The 16214-nt window shown below is 43.5% G+C and overlaps 1 protein-coding gene across 1 annotated transcript in view; it reads left to right on the top strand.

Moving 5' to 3' along the window:
* Positions 1-16214, top strand: part of rtn1a (reticulon 1a) — a 52905-nt gene that overhangs the window by 1188 nt on the left and 35503 nt on the right. The gene's annotated exons all lie outside the window — the stretch shown is intronic.

Below are 16214 nucleotides of genomic sequence, written 5' to 3'. Positions count from 1 at the left end.
GGTTACTTAGAAATGTCCTTGTTTTTGAAAGAAAATATAATTTTTGTCCATTAAAATAACATCAAATTGATCAGAAATACAGTGTAGACATTGTTAATGTTGTAAATGACTATTGTAGCTGGAAACGGCAGATTCTTGAATAGAATATCTACATAGGCAAACAGAGGCCCATTATCAGCAACCATCACTCCTGTGTTCCAATGGCACGTTTTGTTAGCTAATCCAAGTTTATCATTATCTTGGCCAGGTCTCAATTGTAAATGAGAACTTGTTCTCAACTTGCCTACCTGGTTAAATAAAGGTGAAATAAAATAAAATAAAAATTATAAAAGGCTAATTGATCATTAGAAAACCCTTTTGCAATTATGTTAGCACAGCTGAAAACTGTTGTCCTGAAGCAATAAACTTCAGGACAACAGTTTTCAGCTGTGCTAACATAATTGCAAAAGGGTTTTCTAATGATCAATTAGCCATTTATAATGATAAACTGTCTAGGCCAGCGTCCCGGAGTCGCCTCTTCACTGTTGACATTGAGACTGGTGTTTTGCACGTACTATTTAATGAAGCTGCCAGTTGAGGACTTGTGAGGCATCTGTTTCTCAAACTAGACACTCTAATGTACTTGTCCTCTTGCTCAGTTGTGCACCGGGGCCTCCCACTCCTCTTTCTTTTACATTTTTACATTTACGTTATTTAGCAGACGCTCTTATCCAGAGTGACTTACATATGGTGCATTCACCATATGATATCCAGTGGAACAACCACTTTACAATAGTACATCTATATATTTTTTTCTTTTTTTGGGGGGGGGGGGTAGAAGGATTACTTTATCCTATCCCAGGTATTCCTTAAAGAGGTGGGGTTTCAGGTGTCTCCGGAAGGTGGTGATTGACTCCGCTGTCCTGGCGTCGTGAGGGAGCTTTCTATTCTAGTTAGTGCCAGTTTGCGCTGTTCTGTGAAGGCAGTAGTACACAGCGTTGTATAAGATCTTCAGTTTCTTGGCAATTTCTCACATGGAATAGTCTTCATTTCTCAGAACAAGAATAGACTGATGAGTTTCAGAAGAAAGTTATTTGTTTTTGGCCATTTTGAGCCTGTAATCGAACCCACAAATGCTGATGCTCCAGATACTCAACTAGTCTAAAGAATGCCAGTTTTATTGCTTCTTTTATAAGAACAACAGTTTTCAGCTGTGCTAACATAATTGCAAAAGAGTTTTCTATTGATCATTTAGCCTTTTAAAATGATAAACTTGGATTAGCTAACACAACGTGCCATTGGAACACAGGAGTGATGGTTAATGATAATGGGCCTCTGTACGCATATGTAGATATTACATAACAAATCAGCCGTTTCCAGCTACAATAGTCACTTACAACATTAACAATGTCTACACTGTATTTCTGATCAATGACTTTATTTTAATGTACAAAACATTTGTTTTTCTTTCAAAAACAATTACATTTCTAAGTGACCCCAAACTTTTGAACGGTAGTGTATATATTATATACTGTATAGGGTTAGTGTTCCCAAACAGCCATATCTCCATGTTACTGCACGGGTTATGGAAGACAGAGAGACCACTTATGATAATTAGCTATATAGCATGTTCCCGTTCACCTGTGTGTAACGGAAGAAGGCCGCCAGAAAAGTTGTCGCTGAAAAATACTGTTATCTGCAACTCTGATAAAGCCGGTTAAAACAGTGTACAGTAAGTTTGTATTTTGCATTTGTGAAATTATGTTGATGTGATATGAAAGTAAAGGGCTTTATGTTTCTAGAACCGTATCGCAATTGAGAATTTGAGTCAACCTCTGAAAATAACATAATAAGGTACTTGCACCTTAAGGAGTAATGGTAACGTTAGGCTCCTTAAGAGTACATGTTGGGCTAGCCATTGGCCTAGTAGGCTACAAACATTGGTAGGGTACAGTCCTTTTACTACATTTAAAAAAATATTATTCAAGCTAGGGACAACACACTGCATAGCTTTATCACTAGAATGTTAAACTGAAAGTTAAAAAAATATATTCCTTTAAATAAGCACTATATGCCTTTTTGTTGTGTCTGCATAACAAGCTTTTACTGAAAATGTTAGCTCCCTAGGCCTGCATTTCCAAAATAGTCCTAATTGTTTGTTTACAAAGGCAGTCTGGCTAGAATACAATCAGTCACTCACATCCTAAGCAGAGTTGGGTAGGTTACTCTAAATGTAATCCGTTACAGTTATTAGTTACCTGTCCAAAATTGCAATCAGTAACTTAACTTTTGGATTACCCAAACTCAGTAACTTAATTGGATTACCTTCCCCTTTAAGAGGCTAGCTTCTAGTCCAGTGGCTAGTACCAAACTAACTTCATCGGACTGAGTCCTACTACAAAACCACAGTGACAGACGGCGTAGATGGCAAGACAATGCAATGACAACGTGCTGTCTGCCTGTTCCCGGCTCTCCCCACCGTCCGCTGACCTCAATCAAGCCATTAACGTTTTCAACCTTTCAGTCTCTTCACCGTTGATCTACAGATGATGATTCAATGTTGTTTTTAAATTGCTTGTTTTTTGTTGTTGCTTTACAGCGCTTTTAGTTGTTTCTTTATGTGATGAATAGCGCTATAAAAGTTGAATAAATTATTATTATTATTAAACAGACTTGGCGTGTCATCATAGTGGTCTCTGGCTGTGGTCAGACTCACTTAGTTGCAACAAACTTACATTTGTGCCATTTTTCAGTGCTGATTTATTTGTATGTTATTGAGAAAACAGAAAGGTGTCATAATGTATTTTTCTTTCTAAATGTAAAGGTAATCTTTCTAAATGTAAAAGTAATCCAAGAAGGAATTATCTCGTTTTTCAAACGTATCTGTAATCAGATTACAATATTTTTTCTGGTAATGTAACTGATTCATTTTTTGTTGTAATCAGTTATTCCCCAACCCTGAACCTTATCACCTTATCACACATGTTAATGAAGTTGGGTAGCATTGATTAAGCAGTGTGCTGTTGCACCTCAAAGCAGTGTTTTTGTGGGAGCATCATTCATGCTTCAGTTCTAAGTCCATTACCCTCTTCAGCAGAGTTCAACCTATGCTGCTATTTTTAATCCTGGAGAAACGGCTCACCATCCACTTGGAGAGTAGGGAACTGGAGCCCTGCACTTTCATTTTGATTCACAGTTCCTCTGAAATATTCATAAGATGGTGTTTCAAATCCCTGCTCTCTTCTTAACCCAGGCCTTTTCCTTAGATCTTTCAGCACTGTAATTTAGTTTTTTGAGATGGCAAGCACATTTTTTCCATATAAACAGAGAGGCATCTAGGCCTGTAATCTGATTTGTAATCTGATTTAATGCAGTGTCTTAGTAAACGTGGCATTAAATATCAGTGTTTAAAAAAAACATTGTTTTTGTTGTTGAGTGGAAAAGGAAGTTGTCTTCTAAACATGGCTTCAGTTCAGACAGCCTGCCAGATTCTTTGCCCTAATGGCAAGATAAATGTGTTTTTTTAACTAGGCAAATCAGTTAAGATCAAATTCTTATTTGCAATGACAGCCTACCGGGGAACAGTGTGTTTACTGTTTTGATCATGGGCAGAACAACAGATTTTTACCTTGTCAGCTCAGGGATTTGGTCCAGCAACCTTTCAGTTACTGGCCCAACGTTCTAACCACTAGGCTACCTGCCGCCCCAGGTTCACGTGAATGGTTTACTCACTCTGTGCCTTCACAGCTCAAGTCAGAGGATGGACCTGTTCCCAAACTCACACAGACACACGCACGCATGCACACAGACACACACACACAATGCACGCATGCAGTCACACACGCACTCACGCGTGCACATACACAAACACAAAGCAGCCATTTCTAAATCATCAAAAGGGAAACATAACTACCTTTTAGCCTTGCCTATAACATAGAAACACTCTGTTGTGGCACTTGTGGTCTTGGTAGGCACAGTGTGGATCTTTTCAGAGCTAGGCTGCTTTCAAATACTGTAGGCAGACACTGGACAGCCAGGTCTACAATAGTGTAGGGAAACAGGTCGCTGGTGTGAAATGCAAACACCCTATGCATTGCGCCAATAGGGTTAACTCGCTTGCTGGGAATTGTAACGTGGCTCATATAGAGGGGATGCTACAATAGCCTTTGGACAGAAAAGCCCTAGCCTGTTCTGACCTGTCTAGGATCCTGGCCCTGACCCTCTCCATGCAACAATGTACTCACACAGATTTCACTCTCGCCTGTAGATATCATGTTCCAATCTTTGTTGAATCACATGATTTTCTCAAGAAAATTAAACTGCATACTTCTCGGACCACATAACTCACAGAACCTCAGAGTGAGGCTACTGTACATTAGGCCCCTCCCATTTCCAGTAGCTGACCTCAGCTACACATATTCAGTTGCAGCAGCAGAACTTGAGAAGAATAACGGTGAACCATACAGCATGCCTGTTCTCCTCTAGGCTAAGTGATGCCCAATCATCCCTGCCCTCTGCACATAGAGATGTTGCACACAAATATCTAATACAGATAAAAAAAACTATGTAGTAATGATGAGCAGGATGTCGCTCCATCCAGAATTCTGACCAGATCTGACCACGCTGTGAAATGCACATGAGGATATCGCTCCAATTGTTCATTTATATGCATCTTATGGGTTCCCCTGCCCTCTGGGGTAGACAAAACAAACAAACACACTGTGCAGAAAGTGAGAGAATTCTGGCATTTCTTCTGTCTCTGTGAATATTGTATGTTTTGAAGTCTGTGCTTGATATTCTGCGATTTTTTTTTTTAAGGCAATAGTGAAAGACATATTTTACTTTCTGAAGATTAAAGGTATTAGGTTAATAGTACACATTCCCTTTACATGTCTCCTATCCAGACAAGCACACCAATCATTGTTCACTAGCCACATTTTGACACAGTGACTCAGGGGTTGCTAGTCCCTCCTCTTCTGCATCTCAGCATAAAGCAAGAGAGATGGTGTCTGCTGTCTGGGAATTTTCTATAGTTAGGAGAGAGAGAGCACTTACAGGCTGACTACATCGCTTGCGTCGCGTGTGCGAGCATTGCAAAATAAATGTAGAAATCTATGTTATTCAATTATTACTCCCACATTGCTCGCGCGCGCCAACGAGGGTCTGCGTTGCCAAGGGCTAAAATAGAAGTCAGTTCTATTTCTGACGCAGATCGCGCTGCAAGTCCTGCCTCTCCCATCTCCTCATTGGTTTATAGAAGCAGGTACCCACATGCCATCTCCTCATTGGTTATACCCACGTGGATGACTGAAAGACGAATGAAGTCAGTGGTGGTAATGCACCAAATTTATGAAAGTTGCCAATCGCAATATAATGATGATGAAGATGCAAGAGACTGTGCTGCTAGGTTCTCTGTCTGTGCTGCCTCATAAAAAGATTTGGGCCCCTCTGCCTGTCCTGTTTCTTGCCAGACTGCCTTCCAATCTCATCCATCTTCTTCAGCTTCCAGGGCCAATTAGCTAATGCTGAAGGAAGGACACAGATAAAGCAACGAAAGAGAGGTTCATGAAACTTCCACTCCAGGGACAACACAGAATGTCAGCTGTCGTGAACTGTGGACCTAATTAGATTCTTCTCCAAATATTTTTCTATCCCCCCACAGACAACGATGTGCTATCTTTGAATCGAGCCTAATGCTTTCTCAAACCTTCTCACTGTCAGTGTGCATGGTTCTCCCCAGGATTTTTTAAGAAGTTGGTGCTGCTGAGTACGGCAAGTTGGTTTATTTTTTATTTTATTTTTTACACCTGTAACCGCCATTTCCTGCAATCTAGAGCAATAATATGATAACAAAAAACATAGTGGCACAGCCAGTCCACACGGGGTCTTTATATAAAAAGATGTACAGAGATAGATGTGACATGACTTGTTTGAATTGCTCAATAGCACTAGGCTTCTCTCAACACTCAACTCTCTGTCCACATTGGTTGGTAGTTGGATGCAGAGGGATGTTGGCAGTCAGTGGACTCCAACCACTGTCCTCAGCATTTAGTCCAAATTTAATACATTTTACATTTTAGTCATTTTAGCAGACGCTCTTATCCAGAGCGACTTACAGTAGTGAATGCATCCATTTCATCCATTTTTTTTCTCCCCGTACTAGACTGGGGACAAAAAAAGACACTAATTTGTGCATGTTGTCCTACGTGTCCTTTGTGTGTGTGTCCTTGAGTGCATGGCGTGTGTGTCTTGGCTATAAATGAAAGTGAAGTGAGACAATAAAATAGTTAATTGACAACTGGGCTGCAAAGCTGGCAGCTTGTAGACACACAGTCTGGATCTTCAAATAATCTATCCTCACCATTCCACTCAGGCAAGGACTTCACCAGGATCGATAAATGACAGGTGGCACTGGCATCCAAAGCTTCCATTGACTTCACAACTTGAATACAATAGGGCTTCTTGTGTGTAGGCTGACTGTTTTTATAGATTTTTTCTCATCCCAATTGACAATAACAATTTTTTGCCTGTCCAGCCATAATGGGCGTTTAAGAAGATGGTGGATAAACAGAATATTTTTACAGTTATTGTATGCCATGGATCAATCTTAATGCCCTGTTATCAATAGTTAATTTGCAATTATATACCCTGACTTCCCTCTCAGCTGCCTACCTATTAATACCCCCGTTGTCACTTTTGAGCAACTTCTATTTGCTGTGTTTGTGAAACCTCTTGCTTACTTACTTCCCTCAATTCAACGCCTCTGTTTCTTTCTTCCCCTTTCTCATTGTCACCCTCTTATCTGCCTGAGGTTTCCGTTTGAAGAACCCTAATGTAAGCCCCCTCTCGCCCTCTGTTTGTCTGGTTTGCTGGAGAGGACTCTTGAAAAGAGATGCCACACTGGTTGAACATGGAAAAACAGTAACAGTAATACGGATACTGTTCAGTGTTTATCCAGGTTCGCATACAGTATAAACACTGGCTGTACAGTGTAAGCCTACATTCACTTTTCAGTTACTTTCATTCAACGAGACGTCATTCTAGTAATTATAGCATTGTACAGTAAAGTTGAACAACAGTGTCTGTAAAACACAATGAGTTCATTTGAATGTCAATACAAGTAGAAGAAGAGGCATGATGGCGATTTATTAATGGCCTTCCTGCTCCAGAGCGATGCTGATGCAGCACAGCATCTCCTATGCCCCCCTCAGGGCCAGAAGGCTGCATGGAGGTGGGAGTGGAGAGGTTTAGGGAGTGGAGAGGTTTAGGGAGTGGGGCTCCTGGGAGCTAGAGGGGAACTGACAGTTCTGTGTGCAACTGCAAGACATTAGGAAAACAAACCAAGACTCGACATGACTCTTTGATTTCAAATCCCCTCGATAGTTGTTTTGATTGTTGTTATTTTAGACATATCAAATTAGCGCAGCCAAACACAATAGAGAAAGATCATCAACATTGAAGACCACTATCATTATCCTGAGATTAATGGCAGAGTCTTGTGGAATGAATGCATTGGGCCACGGCCACCTACATGCAGTTCATCGAACCTCTGCTTCCAAGCCTATACAGTACATGTAATAGTCAATACTTTAGATGTCATCTGTTATCACGTTTTTGTCTCCAGCCAAGCTGGGGCCAGTTGTGCTGTTAGAGGGGCCAGTTACATTAGACGTTATTGTTGTCATATCGTTTTCTTCACTGCATTGCAGGCATTAGCAGGCAAAAGACCATGTTCATAATCATCATCGTTGCCACTGTCTAATAACGGATGTAAAAAAAGAACGATACAAAAAATTAGTTATGTAAAAATTATTTCATACTCCACATTTAGGGGGGCCACAAGGGGGTCCAAAATTGTTGTCACAGGGGCACTGGCCCCCCCTGGCCCCTCCCCAGAACCGCCCCTGTGCCCTATATATGTCACTCCCTTTGGTTCTGTCACGCTGGTATGAATGATTCAGGAGACAGACGCAGGAATGCGTAATATTTTTTTTTTAAATACCCCAAATTACGGCGTGCCGTGTAAAGGCACGGGGACGAAGACCAAAAAAACATGTACACAAAACACAGGGATGAAACCCAAACAAAAGAGCGAGGAGTACCTCGAATAAATAACACACGCACAATGATTAACACACGGGACGAGACCCGTAATCATCTGCGCAATCCACAATGGCACGAAAGCCCAAAACACACGTACTCACACGCACCAACGGATAATCGACCGCACCATGGTGAACATTAGGGCACATATATACAAATACTAATCAGTGGGAATAGGGGACAGGTATGCATAATGAAAGTTCCAGAGGGATTCGTGACAGGTTCCTTCCCCAGGATTCATTGTTTCTGTTTCATTTGACATTTTAGTCATTTTAGCAGACACTCTTATCCAGAGCGACTTACAGTAGTGAATGCATACATTTCATTTCATGCATTTTTTTGTACTGGCCCCCTGTGGGAATCAAACCCACAACCTTGGCGTTGCACACACCATGCTGGCATTGCAAACACCATGCTCTACCAACTGAGCCACAGGGAAGCCATTTTCATGTCTGTGTGTGCTGTTAGTGTTTCTTGTTTTGTATTATGTTTTGTTTATTAAAACACTCACTCCTTGAACTTGCTTCCCGACTCTTAGAGCACATCGTTACACTTTCTGTCATCTGGTGGTCAAAAGCAAGACTGTGAAAACAGTCTGGATATCCTCTCACACTCCCTCTCTCTCTGCCGCTGTCTCTCACTCTTCTTTCTCGCTACAGTAAACGCCACCTCTCCGGGCTCTTATTGACACCTACCACCTACCCTCTTTCCATTTACTGTAACAAGCATCCTTTGGCCGGACCAAATCTGAACCAATCATAGATGTAGATGTTTCACAAGTTTGAGCACTACAGTAGAGCACACTAAAGTAGAGTACACTAAAGTAGAGTACAGTATAATGTACTGAACTCTACTTTACTGGCTGTACTGTGTGATGTCCAAACTTATGAAATATAGACGTCTATGATTGTTTCAGATTTGGTCTGGTCCGGACCAACCAAATGTGGTCTTGTTTGGGGGCGTAGCTCATTACAATAATACCCAAATATGTAGGATATTGCATATTTCTACGGTTCTTTACCTATCACCAGGAAAATAATGATATTCATATCATATTATGCATTTCTATATAGTACAGATCTGGGACTTGTGCATAGAGTTATATGGTTTATGAGGCATATGTTTTGGCATACATACATTTTCAAGTGAAAAATCGAGTCAAAGCATATTTCCATTAACGTGGAATTACCCCTTCACAACAGATCCACCAGAAATGATTTATTTAAATGTGTTATCCACTCAGAAGCATGATTATGTTATGTGGCAAATTCTGAAATGAGAATTCCCTTGCTGTCACATCTGATCCAGTCTGAATGAGCTGAAGCGCTTGCTTGGTCTTGTGGGGCTTTTTCAATGTCTGACTGGGTGCTGCTGCTGCTGCACCACAATGTCCACTGCTGCTGTATGCTGATGTGGCTCAGTAGACAGCTTCCCTGTCTGTCTGAGCAGACTCTTATTGCCACTGCTGCCCTGATGTCTGTCTGCTGAACACTCAGCCCATCTATTCCCATCATTCTGCATCTTAGACCCCTCTGCGGGTCATAAGCAAGTAACCGCTCAGCGCTACGTCACTGTCAGACTCTAGAGCAGCCAGCGGTGTGGAGAGAGAATATGGGGGGTGCGTGTGACCCACTGCCATGAATCAACAGGACTTCTGCAAACAGTTCCAGAGTTCACCTCTGTTCACAGTATGTTGTCTTTATGAGTCCCGAGTCCTGTCCAATTCTGTATAGTTAATTTGACCCCGTCGATGGTAGATTATGCTGCTGGTGTTGTCAGGGGGATAGCAGAATGGGCCTACAGGGGGGAAAGGAGAGCCATAAGAGGATTATACATTAGGAGCCTGACTGGCTGTCAGTATGGCTTCATGAACCCTATTGAACTCTAGAAACCACAGCAACAGCTGTTCCCATATGCTTTAGGAACAGCCTGATGATGCTCAGACACTTCATGTGCTGCCTTGTCTACTCTATTTAAAAGAATATTACCTACTGCAGTGTGTCAAAGGGCTGCCATGTTGCTCTGCTTAGGAACTCACCATGTTTTTTCATCTAGAGTGTTTTGTCTTGTGTCTCTGCATCATTGGTTTAGCCTGGTGTTCATGACATTGTGTTTTGTATGATGTATTGTTAAGGACATTGTAGACATTCTCTAATGCCATGAGGAGAGGGAGCAGGATCCACAGGGACAACAGAACAGGGGGAAGGGAGGCGGCCATTCAAGGAAAGATGGGGAGGAGGGTTGCAAAGGGTCGGAAACTTTCCAGTAAATTTCCTGAATTTTTCCGGAAGTTAAGCCTGGGAATTTTGGTAATTTTGCTTAAATTCATCAAAAAGGTTAGCTTATAACAGTGAACCTTTTTTTTGTGGGATACATATAAGGCAATTCTAGGTCTTGTAGCATATTTTGGTTAACTATCCCCAATTCAATGGAATTGCAACCCTCTGCATGCACAGTGCATTCTTCCATCACATGTACAGCTGATTCTCAAGATCTTGCACACTAATGAGATGCTATTGGGACCACACTACTACACTGTCTGAGCCAAGGACTACATGCTTTCTGGTAAGTTTTGATTACAATACTGTGTGGGGTGAATATATTCTATATGATGTACATGATTTTTTGTCAACTAGTAAATAGTAGCCTACAGAAAAGTGTGTTTAAATCATTTCTAACTTGTTAACAATTTCTGCTTGTTAATGTTTGCTACCATGTGGGTTTTAGCTTGCTTGAGCCTGCTAACTGAGGAGTATTAATTCACCTATTTCCATACGTTACATTAAAAAAAAAAAAATCTTACAAAGGAGTTGTTTAATCAAACTGCTTAACTATTTATCTGTACATGGAATTGTATTTAATTTTATTTTTTGACACATTTTTTTCTAATCTTTACAGGAAAATGCCACAAGCACTATCTGATGTGTGGAGACATTTCACTGCAGCTAATGTAGAAGGAAAAACAGTGTACATGTGCAAATACTGTGCCAAATCATATGTGAAGAATGTAACAAAGATGCAGAATCATCTGGCCAAGTGCATAAAGTTCCCTCAGCGCTCACAACAAGCAACCTCTGACAAAAGTCCCTCTACTTCTATTCAAGGTGAAAATGATTAATCAGACACCTTATCGATAGCAACAGCTCATGGTCCTCCTGGAATCAGAAGTTTTTTTGACTTTGAACTGATTCCCCTCTGATGCTCACAGGCAATGTAAGCATAAGAGCACCTCCTCCCAGCTGCCCACTGCACTAAGGCTAGGAAACACTGTCACCACCGATAAATCTACAATAATCGAGAATTTCAATAAGCATTTTTCTATGGCTGGCCATGCTTTTCACCTGGCTACCCCTACCCCGGTCAACAGCTCAACAGCTCTGCACCCCCCACAGCAACTTGCCCAAGCCTCCCCCATTTCTCCTTCACCCAAATCTTGATGTTCTGAAAGAGCTGCAAAATCTGGACCCCTACAAGTCAGCTGGGCTAGACAATCTGGACCCTCTCTTTCTAAAATTATCTGCCACAATTGTTTCAACCCCTATTACTAGCCTGTTCAATCTCTCTTTCATTTCGTTGGAGATCCCTAAAGATTGGAAAACTGCCGCGGTCATCCCCCTCTTCAAAGGGGGAGAAACTCTAGACCCAAACTGCTACAGACCTATATCTATCCTACCCTGCCTTTCTAAAGTCTTCGAAAGCCAAGTTAACAAACAGGTCACCGACCATTTCGAATCCCACCGTACCTTCTCCGCTATGCAATCTGGTTTCCGAGCTGGTCATGGGTGCACCTCAGCCACGCTCAAGGTCCTAAACGATATCATAACTCCCATCGATAAGAGACAATACTGTGCAGCTGTATTCATCGACCTGGCCAAGGCTTTCGAGTCTGTCAATCACCGCATTCTTATCGGCAGACTCAACAGCCTTGGTTTCTCAAATGACTGCCTCGCCTGGTTCAGCAACTACTTCTCTGATAGAGTTCAGTGTGTCAAATCGGAGAGCCTGTTGTCTGGACCTCTGCCAGTCTCTATGGGGGTATCACAGGGTTCAATATTCAGGCCGACTCTTTTCTCTGTATACATCAATGATGTCGCTCTTGCTGCTGATGATTCTCTGATCCACCTCTACGCAGACAACATCATTTTGTATACTTCTGGCCCTTCTTTGGACATTGTGTTAGCAAACCTCCAGACAAGCTTCAATGCCATACAACACTCCTTCTGTGGCCTCCAACTGCTCTTAAACGCTAGTAAAACTAAATGCATGCTCTTCAACCGATCGCTGCCTGCACGCGCCCACCCGTCTAGCATCGCTACTCTGGACGGTTCTGACTTAGAATATGTGGACAACTACAAATACCTAGGTGTCTGGTTAGACTGTAAACTCTGCTTCCAGACTCACATTAAGCATCTCCAATCCAAAATTAAATCTAGAATCGGCTTCCTATTTCGCAACAAAGCATCCTTCACTCATGCTGCCAAACATACCCTAGTAAAACTGACCATCCTACCGATCCTTGACTTCGGCGATGTCATTTACAAAATAGCCTCCAACACTCTACTCAGCAAATTGGATGTAGTCTATTATAGTGCCATCCGTTTTGTCACCAATGCCACATATACTACCCACCACTGCGACCTGTATGCTCTCGTTAGCTGGCCCTCGCTTCATATTCGTCGCCAAACCCACTGGCTCCAGGTCATCTATAAGTCTTTGCTAGGTAAAGCCCCACCATATCTCAGCTCACTGGTCACCATAGCAGCACCTACCCGCAGCACGCGCTCCAGCAGGTATATTTCACTGGTCATCCCCAAAGCCAACTCCTGCTTTGGCCGCCTTTTCTTCCAGTTCTCTGCTGCCAATGACTGGAACGAATTGCAAATATCACTGAAGCTGGAGTCTTATATCTCCCTCACTAACTTTAAGCATCAGATGTCAGAGCAGCTTACCGATCATTGCACCTGTACATAGTCCATCTGTAAATAGCCCACCTGTAACGGCCGTCGTCAAAATGAGACCAAGGTGCAGCGGGGGATGTGTTCATCATGAATAATTTTAATGGACCGAATGAACACTTTACAAAAATAAACCAAAAACGACCAGCAACAGTTCTGTCAGGTTTAACAAAACTAAACAGGAAAAATATTCGCCCACAAACCCCAAAGAAAAAACTGGCTGCCTATGTATGACTCTCAATCAGCAACAACGATCTACAGCTGTTCCTGATTGAGAGCCATACACGGCCGAAACAAAGTAATACACCAACATAGAAATTGAATATAGAACGCCCACCCATGTCACACCCTGGCCTAACCAAAAATAGAGAACAAAAAACCCTCTCTATGGCCAGGGCGTTACAGTACCCCCCCCCCCAAAGGTGCGGACTCCGGCCGCAAAACCTGACTCTAAAGGGGAGGGTCCGGGTGGGCCTTCCTTACGGCGGTGGCTCAAACCTTCGGCTTGGCCCACTTAGGTGGCGCCCCTGGCTGCGCCGGAGGACTGGCGGGCGACCCTGGCTGTGCCAGGCTGGCGGGCGCCTCTGGCTGCGCCCGGCTGGCGGGCGACTCTGGCTGCACCCGGCTGGCGGGCGACTCTGGCTGCGCCCGGTTGGCGGGCGGCTCCGGACAGGCGGGCGACTCTGGCGGCTCCGGACAGGCGGGCGACTCTGGCGGGTCCGGAATGGCGGGCGGCTCTGGCTGCTCCGGACTGGGGAGACCCACTGGAGGCCTGGTCCGAGGAGGAGGCACAGGATAGACCAGGATGGGGAGACCCACTGGAGGCCTGGTCCGAGGAGGAGGCACAGGATAGACCGGGCTGTGGGGGAGCACTGGAGTTCTGGTGCGTAGGCTTGACACCCCTACTCCAGGCTGAATGGCCACTCTAGTCCGGTACGGGCGGAGCGCAGGCATAGGACGAACTGAGCCCTCCCAGCGCTCTGGAGACACAGTGCACAGAGCCGGCGCAGGATAGCCTGGACCGAAACGGTGCACTGGAGACCAGACATGCTAAGCTGGCACAATCCGTCCTGGCTCGATGCCCACTCTCGCATGGCACTTGCGGGGGGCTGGCATGTAGCGCTCCGGGCTATCAACGCGTACTGGAGACACCGTGCGCTTTACCGCATAACACAGTGCCTGACCAGTACTACGCTGCCTCCTGTAAGCACGGGAAGTTGGCCCAGAATTCCATCCTGGCTCTGCCACACTTCCCGTGTGCCCCCCCAAAAAATTTTTTGGGGGGGGCTGCCTCTCGTGCCTGTTGCACTCCCTTGCCTCATACCACCGCCTCTCAGCTTTCGCTGCCTCCAGCTCCTCTTTCGGGCGACGATATTCCCCAGCTTGACTCCATGGTCCCTTTCCGTCCAGTAATTCCTCCCATGTCCAGGAATCCTGAACCCTCTGCTCCTTCCTCTCACGCTGCTTGGTCCGTTTATGGTGGGTGAATCTGTAACGGCCGTCGTCAAAATGAGACCAAGGTGCAGCGGAGGATGTGTTCATCATGAATAATTTTAATGGACCGAATGAACACTTTACAAAAATAAACCAAAAACGACCAGCAACAGTTCTGTCAGGTTTAACAAAACTAAACAGGAATAATTTTCACCCACAAACCCCAAAGAAAAAACTGGCTGCCTATGTATGACTCTCAATCAGCAACAACGATCTACAGCTGTTCCTGATTGAGAGCCATACACGGCCGAAACAAAGTAATACACCAACATAGAAAACGGAACATAGAACGCCCACCCATGTCACACCCTGGCCTAACCAAAAATAGAGAACAAAAACCCTCTCTATGGCCAGGGCGTTACACCACCCAACTACCTCATTCCCATATTGTTATTTATTTTTTGCTTCTTTGCACCCCAGTATCTCTACTTGCACATTCATCTTCTGCACATGTATCACTCCAGTGTTTAATTGCTAAATTGGAGATATTTCTCCTATTTATTGCCTTACCTGTCACGTCCTGACCAGTGAGAAGGGTCATTTTGCCATAGTAGAATGGTCAGGGCGTGGCAGGGGTGTTGTTTTGTGTGTTTTGGGGTTGATTTGTTTCTAGGGGCATTTGTTCTAGTTTTCTGTTTCTATGTTTCATTTTCCATGTGTGGCCGAGTATGGTTTCCAATCAGAGGCAGGTGTCTTTCGTTGTCTCTGATTGGAAGCCGTACTTAGGCAGCCTGATTTTTCTTTGGGTTTTGTGGGTGTTTGTTTTCCGTATAGTCTGGGTACCTTACGGGACTGTTTGTCGTTTGGTTATTTTGTTTAAGTGTTCTCTTAAAATAAATGAAGATGAGCACTATACACGCTGCGCCTTGGTCTAATCCTTTCGACGCCTGTGACATTACCTCCCTAATCTTACTACATTTGCACACACTATATATATACTTTTCTATTGTGTTATTGACTGTACGTTTGTTTATCCCATGTGTAACACAGTGTTGTTTGTGTTGCACTCCTTTGCTTTATCTTGGCCAGGTCGCATTTGCAAATGTGAACTTGTTCTCAACTGGCCAACCTGGTTAAATAAAGGTGAAATTTAATAAATAAAAAATGTGTATTGGAAGAGATTTCTGAATGTTCTTCGCCCAGCGTACACCCCTCCAACCAGGCATGCTTTATCTACTCATTTTCTGGATGCAGAGTTTAACAGAGTTCAAGTAAAGGTCAAGCAAATCATAGAGAAAGCAGACTGTATTGCAATCATCTCTGATGGGTGGTTGAATGTTCGTGGGCAAGGAATAATTAACTACATAATCTTAACCCCTCAACCAGTATTCTACAAGAGCACAGACACAAGGGACAACAGACACACTGGTCTCTACATTGCAGATGAGCTGAAGGCAGTCATCAATGACCTTAAACCACAGAAGGTATTTGCACTGGTGACAGACAATGCTGCGAACGTGAAGGCTGCTTGGTCTAAAGTGGAGGAGTCCTACCCTCACATCACACACATTGGCTGCGCTGCTCATGCATTGAATCTGCTCCTCAAAGACATCATGGCAATGAAAACAATGAACACACTCTACAAGAGAGCCAAGGAAATGGTTAGGTATGTGAAGGGTCATCAAGTAATAGCAGCAATCTACCTCACCAAGCAAAGTGAGAAGAATAAGAGCACCACATTGA

The sequence above is a fragment of the Salmo salar genome, chromosome ssa09, assembly GCF_905237065.1.
Source record: "Salmo salar chromosome ssa09, Ssal_v3.1, whole genome shotgun sequence".
In the NCBI taxonomy this organism is placed as follows: domain Eukaryota; kingdom Metazoa; phylum Chordata; class Actinopteri; order Salmoniformes; family Salmonidae; genus Salmo; species Salmo salar.
This window is presented reverse-complemented; position numbering and strand designations above follow the sequence as displayed.